This window comes from Lissotriton helveticus, chromosome 5_1 (assembly GCF_964261635.1).
Source record: "Lissotriton helveticus chromosome 5_1, aLisHel1.1, whole genome shotgun sequence".
In the NCBI taxonomy this organism is placed as follows: Eukaryota; Metazoa; Chordata; class Amphibia; order Caudata; family Salamandridae; genus Lissotriton; species Lissotriton helveticus.
The window spans coordinates 1,534,930,529-1,534,938,487 of NC_136065.1; the positions used below are offsets into that span (position 1 = coordinate 1,534,930,529).

Genomic DNA, 7,959 nt, shown 5'->3' on the forward strand with positions numbered 1-7,959 from the left:
TCCACATATGACTGATGCCTTGTCGCGTTTACGCGCAGCGGTCGCGCCCCATGCGCGCTGAAGGTGCGCCAAAGGTAAGCCCGTCTACGCCCGTCCGCACCTGGACCTCGCCCAGCGCCAGACCCCCTGGCCCCCACAAACCGCACTCCTCCCGCATAACGTATGACGCCGCCACCCTCCTAGCCTTTAACCCCGGACGAACACCTCAATGCTACAAGGCTGCCCCAGGACACACCCACAACCCACACCAAATCCTGCAACTCCAAACACAGCTCCGACTCCAACCACCTGAAATGCATTCTGCTGAACACCCGATCGGTCCACAAACATGCCACTGAACTCTGGGAACTACTCGACACTGCTTCACCGGACATCGCCTTCCTTACAGAAACCTGGATGAACGCGTCATCAACACCAGACATCGCTATAGCCATCCCAGACACCTACAAGATCATCCGAAAAGATCGCACCAACCAAACAGGAGGAGGCATCGCCATCGTCCATAAGAACACCATCAGAATCACTACCAGCTTCGATGATAACCTGGCAACCGCCGAACACCTCCACTTCCAGATCCACACCGACCCCAGGACTACCCTCAGAGGAACCCTCATCTACATGCCACCAGGAACCCGTAAACAATTCAGCGAAGACATCACTGACTTCATCAGCCCACATGCCCTCACCTCCGAGAACTACATTCTACTGGGAGACCTCAACTTCCACCTGGAAAAGAAAAACGACAGCAACACCACCACCCTTCTGGACAACCTAGACAATCTCGGACTCAAACAAATTGTTGACACCCCCACCCATGTAGCCGGACATACGCTAGATCCAATCTTCACCTCCAGCAAGCACATCTCCTTCGATCACACCACAGCTCTCCATTGGATGGACCACAGCTGTGTTCACTTCAGCTACAGAACTACTTCGACCCACAACCCCCCACAACCTATTCCGCGAAGAAACTGGAACAAAATCACCACCGACCAACTCCTCACATCGCTCAACCAAAACCCTCCCACCCTCTCATCAGACCCAAACCAAGCCGCCACCAAACTCAAACAATGGATCACTCATAGCGTTAACGAATTAGCACCCTTGAAAAACCACCAAACCAAACAGGGCAGCAAAAAGGCCCCCTGGTTCAACGATGACCTTAAGAAATCCAAGAAACTATGCCGTACCCTAGAGAAAACATGGAGAAAAAACCCAACCTCGGCCAACCTGACCCCCTTCAAGACAGCCACCCGCAAACACCACCAATTGATCCGAGCCACCAAGAAATCAGCATTCATGGACCGACTCGACAACAACGCCATAACAGCAAGGAACTATTCAACATCGTCAAAGAATTCACCAACCCCACCGCAGCCTCAAACGACATTACTCCCTCCCAAACCTCTGCGATTCGTTATCTTCTTTCTTCTACAACAAAATTGCCGACATACATAACAGCTTTGAGAACATTTCCAAAGAACAGTCCACTCCACCCACCTCCGAACCTAAACCGCCCTCTAACTACCTTAGCGCCTGGAACCCAATCACCACTGAAGACACCATCCGCCTAATGAACTCCATCTATTCAGGTTCGCCAACCGACCCCTGTCCCCACCACATCTTCAACAAAGCAGACTCCATCATCGCACCCCATTTCCGTGATGTCATCAACTGCTCCTTCAACTCCGCTACCTTCCCAGATAGCTGGAAACACGCCGAACTCAGCGCTCTCCTGAAGAAACCCACAGCAGACCCCTCAGAACTTAAAAACTACCGCCCCATCTCCCTCCTCCCATTCCCTGCCAAAGTCATCGAGATAGCCGTCAATAGCCAGCTCGCCGCCTTCCTTGAATCCAACAACTCCCTCGACACCTCACAGTCCGGCTTTCGAGCCAAACACAGCACAGAAACTGCCCTCATTGCAGCGACAGACGACATCCGAACACTACTGGACAACGGAGAAACTGTTGCCCTCATCCTACTCGACCTTTCCGCCGCCTTCGACACAGTCTGTCATAGCACCCTCATACAACACCTCAACAACATCGGCATACAAGGAAAAGCCTTAGACTGGATCATCTCGTTCCTTGCCGGAAGAACCCAAAGAGTCCAACTTCCCCCATTCAAATCAGAGGCCTCCGAAGTCATCTGTGGAGTACCACAAGGATCATCACTCAGCCCCACCCTCTTCAACGTTTACATGAGTCCCCTCGCATCCATCGCGCGACAACACAACCTTAACATCATCTCTTACGCTGACGACACCCAGCTGATCCTCTCCCTCACCAAAGACCCTTACACCGCCAAAACCAATCTTTACGAAGGCATGAAAGAAGTAGCCGAATGGATGAAAAACAACCGCCTAAAACTTAACTCAGACAAAACGGAAGTCCTCATCCTAGGATCATCCCCCTCTGCCTGGGACGACTCATGGTGGCCACCGGCCCTGGACTCAGCGCCCATACCCACAGACCACGCACGCAACCTAGGCTTCATCCTAGACTCCTCCCTCTCGATGACCAGACAAGTCAACGCCGTCTCATCTTCTTGCTTTAACGTACTTCGTATGCTCAAAAAAATCTTCCGGTGGATCCCCACCGAAACAAGAAAGACTGTCACCCACGCACTGGTCACTAGCCGATTGGACTATGGAAACACCCTCTACGCCGGAATCACAGCCAAATTACAGAAAAAACTCCAACGCATCCAAAACGCTTCAGCCAGACTCATATTGGACATCCCTCGCCAAGCTCACATCACCGGTCACCTGAAAGACCTCCACTGGCTTCCCGTCAACAAGAGAATAATGTTCCGTCTCCTCACCCACGCACACAAGGCCCTCTACAAACTAGGACCCGAATGCCTCAACACACGACTGTCCTTTTACACACCCACCCGCCAACTAAGATCCTCCAATCAAGCCCTCGCCACAGTTCCGCGCATCCACAGATCCACCATGGGAGGAAGATCCTTCTCCTACTTGGCGGCCAAGACCTGGAATTCTCTACCCACTCACCTCCGCCTTGCACAGAACCACATTTCCTTCAGAAAGGAACTTAAAACCTGGCTATTCGATAAATAATGCACACCCTCCCCCAAGCGCCTTGTGACCCTCTGGGTGAGTAGTGCGCTATACAAATTGCTGAACTTGAACTTGAACTTACCTGCACACTGTATGGATCTACGACTTTTGTAGGCTACACAGCATGCACCTGCTTCCCTTTCCCCTTCCCTTGGATTGCCAGCAGTAAACATAATGTGCACTAGCAGGGGTAGAAGTAAATTTTTCTTTAACACTTTCTTCACAGATATAAATTATTTTCTCCAGGTGAAGAAATCGCTTTACTTACATCTATAAAATGGGCCCATGCTCACTTACTCCTACTTTTAGGTAACTAAGCTTATAAATGGAGTTTAAATGAGAAAACCACTGCATAAATTTGAGAATACAATGAAAGTTAAAATTAAAAAAGGCACTCATTACGAGGTCCTTGTATTTGGACCCATTAAGTCCTAGGGTCAGGGCCTTGCAGTTTCTCTGTTCCAACCACAAGTCAAGGTCTAAGTCCTTGCTTGTTGCTTCAGTAGCAGTTGAGGGGCAGACCGGGTGCAGCCCACGTCCTCGCATGCGTGGCCTTCTTTTGGAACATGCTGATCAAATCAATAGAGCTTGGCAGGTCTTATCATAGCAAACACAGCAACTTTGGAAGTTTCCGCTCTCCACTGGCTATTTCCAGACGTATCCTATGGCAAGGAAGTGCCAGCCTCCACCGAGCCAATGGTCAGTAGATGTGTGCTCTTGGCAGCTGCGGCCTTCCTAGGCTGATCGATCCTCCCTTGGCAGCATCATGGCTTCTCACGAAATTACCAGTGGCAGCACCAGATTACAGCACACAGATTCTGTCAGGTGGGCAAACAAATTGTGACAACTGAGCAGTCTTTTGGGTGCAGTTTCACATGAGAACCGCAAAGAAAGAGAACGGGAGACTCACTCACAGCACAGGTTGCTCCTGGTTTCTTTCTCTCTGACTGTTCGGTTTCTCTGGGTGTTCTTCATGGGAAAAACACGCTGGGCTTCTCTTCCTTGACAGTCTCTGCGCCTGCAGGGCGAGGCAGAATGCTCTCTCAGCAGCCAGTCAGGGAGGCTTCTAGGCGCTAGGCCGACCCTCAGCTCCTGCAGGTGAAAGTGCAAACATCTGGTGATGTACAATCACCTCTGCGAGACTGGCTTTCAGGCAGACCCAAGCCAAGTTTGGATCACTGCAGATGTGGACCCACTGTCTGAACCTTAAGAGCCAGTTTGGGTTGGTTCCCTTTTCAAGTGTCCTTCACAGGCAGTTCTCTAGACACACTTTGAGTAAAGTGATGCTGCTAACAGCAGGCAGCAATGGGGCTGTCTCTAAGCAGAGGCTCCCACAACATGGGCACAATGAAAGTTGAGTTTTCTGCACCTGGCTGTCGTCAGCCTTTCCGAAGGGGTACAAATGAGGTGTTAGTACGTCTCATTCTTGCTGACACAGTTAAAAAGGTCCAGTCAACTATAATATCACAAAACATGCTACTTTGCCACTACTACCAAAATAAACACCAATATACCAGTTTCACGTGCAGCTGGGCACTCATGTCAGCGGTGCATGCCAGTTCACAAATCAGGGGACATTCCTGTTCCAACATTCCCTTTCTCATATTTGAGTGGTGTAGGCAGTCTTTTTTGAGCTGCAATCGACCTTGGTGCCACTGCACATGCTTCACGAATGATATTTGCGCACCATGTAGCCATCACCAAAGTCAGGATTTAGACATTGACGATGAAATCCACGACATCAACTACTGCATGTATTGCCACTCTTACAAGTAACACACTTCCAACAGAGCTGAATGCACCCCTCGCTGAAGAGAACGTGTCACGGATCTTAAGAGAGCAAATGCCACCTCCAGGCCAATGTATATTTTTTGTTATGCTCCATAAATTTTGAGGCCATGAAAATTCACACCCTTGTTTTCTGTGGGAGACTGGTTCAAGTAATAAATGTCTTGCACATGACAAGGTACGTCCTGGCATTGAGTTTGCACAAAAGTTACTGTGGAGTGAACTTCTTGAAATGCTGTGGAATTTAGCTTTGCTGAACAACCGCGGCTTAGACTTTGGCAAACACTACCTCCTTTCAAGCCTGCCCTACTTCTGAAACCTAATTATAAGCTCGGTTACACAAAAAACTCAGTCACACTAAAAACACACAGACACCCTTGAGGCATAGTACGTCTCATCAAGAGGACTGATAGCTATATAGTCAACATTTTTCATCATCAAAGAAGAACTCCTAAAGAATCTTGTAAAAACATTGTGACGATGAAACGGCCCTGCCCCAACAAGGCCTGCATGCAGCCTGCAACATTGCCCATCACACTGCTTGTCTACACATGTGCATTTCTGAAGCAAACAGATGGGATTTGTAACTTCTTTTCTGAAAGGACCCAACAAATCCAGTTGACTTCCTGACAGTCCTATAAAACCAACAATTACTGGCTCAGGAGTCAGTGCTCTGCCCTCTATGTGCACTATGGTGGCCTCTTCACTGCATGCCACCAGGATGCCTGGTCACAGCCCAGGGTTCAATTACACCATCTAATGTTTTCTGGGAATTATTGTCTTGGCTTGCTGCTTTAAATACAATGGGATCATATTTGATTTTTGACAGAAAGGGTCAGGATTGAAAAGTGTTGCATCGTTGTGTGGAAACAGAGACGCAACACTTTTCAGTGTGCCCTCCTTGCGACACCATGGAACGCCGTATTTACTGTACGGCGTTCCATGTCGCAAGGATTTACAGAGACGTCAGTATTCCTGGCGTAGCTGTAGGCGCAAAATGGACGCATTGCTGAAGTGTGTCTGAAAACAGATGCAACTCCAGGAATGTGTCCTTTCACATGGGGCATGCACCGTGTGAAAGGGCCTGCGTCAGTCTTACGACTGATGTGAGGGAGGCGTAAGTTTTGATTCAGTGGCGTCCTAGAAGTGGTGCAGTGAAATTTTCTACAGCCCTTTTTTGGGGGTAACGCCCACCCTGCATACATTCTACCTGTCACAGTGAGGCGCATATTTTATGCCACCAGTTCATCACAAAATGTGATGCACAAGCGGCGCAAGGGGCTCATAAATAAGCCTCATGGTGACCTACTAACATGACAACCCTCCTATACGGCCAGAGGCCAACCCAGTTCATTGATATCAAATACAAGTCTGGGTGTATATCACTGAAAGTCAGCTCTTCATCAAAGAGGAGGGAGAATATGGATGTCACTCTGGCTATCTCCCGTCATGCAGTGCCTGCCATGTATACCATAAAGGATGCCCACGCGCACCATGTGTCTGAACAGGTCCAAAACAGTGCTCCTGCTCAGGTGGAGTCACTACCCAACACTACCCCAAACCTGGCAGGCAGCAATGAAGAGCCTTTAGAATCCGTGCTGCAAGGAGTGCCAAAAGAGTTTCCATTGCAGCTTCTAAATGGAGGAAAATGCTTCTCTTCTCACCTGGACACACGCAAGCCCAGAAAGAGCCTTAGAGCCCAATTCAGAAAATGTATTTCTGTTGGGTGTGAAGTATATTCACAAGTCAGTCTCCCAACATCGGGAGTATGTCATATTCACACAAGAAGCTTTGGGAATTAGATTTAATCTTAGGAAAAGGGTGACTATTAAAAGCCATGGTCCTTGACAGGCAATATAAACTCCAAGATGTTCAGAAGAATGCTAAGTTAGTCCAAGGATGCAAACAACACTTTGCATCACCCGAAAAACCCTACTCTGAGTGAATGCACTCCGCTGCATCAGTACCCACAACCCTGTTCGAGCGGCACAGCGCTCTGTCGACTTTGGGTGCTTGGTCACCCCATCTTGTAGAAACTATATCGATCCCTGAGATGCATTCAAAGCAACATTTGACATCATTAACATCTTTCTAAATAGGTACATAAAATGCACAGAAGCAATTCCATCGTTATATAAGCAGAATAGAGACACAAATGATGACTGCTGTCACCCCCTTTTACACTCTTTTCCCACTTACCCAGCATCCAGGGTCCCCTCCAGTACGAGTTTCTAAGATGTCTCCCTCTGTGCTCACATACTGTCTGAGGCCGCCACCTCATTGGCTGCAAGTCACGGCCTCCACTTCCGAGCACGTCACTCAGAGAGATAACAGCCCGGCACTAGATCCTATCAGAGCAAGAGGAAATTACAGAGAAAGGAAACCGCAGAGTTTGCTTGGAACATGGTTTTCGTGGAGGGGGGTTGAAAATAGGCCCAATACACTTATCTGAAGCGCGCCTGAGCATTTTATTTGAGTTCCCTGCCCCCTGGCAGACACATCAGCGCCCTGCAGATAAAAGCTTCAACTATGCAACTTTGTATTTTCCGTTCATTAAGCCTGGTGATTGGTTGATGGCTTGGTCAATATATATATTATCAATATGAGAGCGAGCAACATATTATTCTCTGGCTGAAGTGTAGGGGTGGAGTGGACTTCGCAACCAGCCTGGCCTCTGCACATCAAGCACCTGGCACTTAATGTTTTATTGAACCAACGTAAGACAGCAACTATTGGAAGGTCAAGGGATAGTTCCACCTTCATCCGAGTGCATGCACTACACTGCATAGCACAGATGTCATGGTAAATGTCATGGTACTTATAGAGCGCACTGTCACCAGACGGTCACCTTGCGGTGTCGCCTATGCGGTTTCCTGGCGCTGATACTCATACCGCTGTGGAACCCCTCCTGGCTTTCCCTGTGAAGTGTCCACTCCTGGGCACCCCCGGGGTGAAGCCAGGCATCCTTAGCGCTGTTGGGGCCGGTGTGGAGGCTAAGCAAACTATTGCCCAGAGTTGCAGCGTGGGGCCCGTGATTAGAATAGGCACCGAGGCGAGAATTAACAGGTCCAAGGAAATTTAGCCCG

The 7,959-nt window shown here is 49.0% G+C and overlaps 1 protein-coding gene across 2 annotated transcripts in view; it reads right to left on the reverse strand.

The window, feature by feature from the left end:
• Window positions 1–7,141, reverse strand: part of LOC144753689 (uncharacterized) — a 222,025-nt gene extending 214,884 nt beyond the window's left edge. For both annotated transcript variants that reach the window (XR_013594481.1, XM_078641288.1), the window contains exon 1: window positions 7,073–7,141. The gene's annotated coding sequence lies outside the window, so the exon portion shown is untranslated. The remainder of the gene's footprint in view (window positions 1–7,072) is intronic.
• Between the last annotated feature and the right edge of the window lie 818 nt (window positions 7,142–7,959).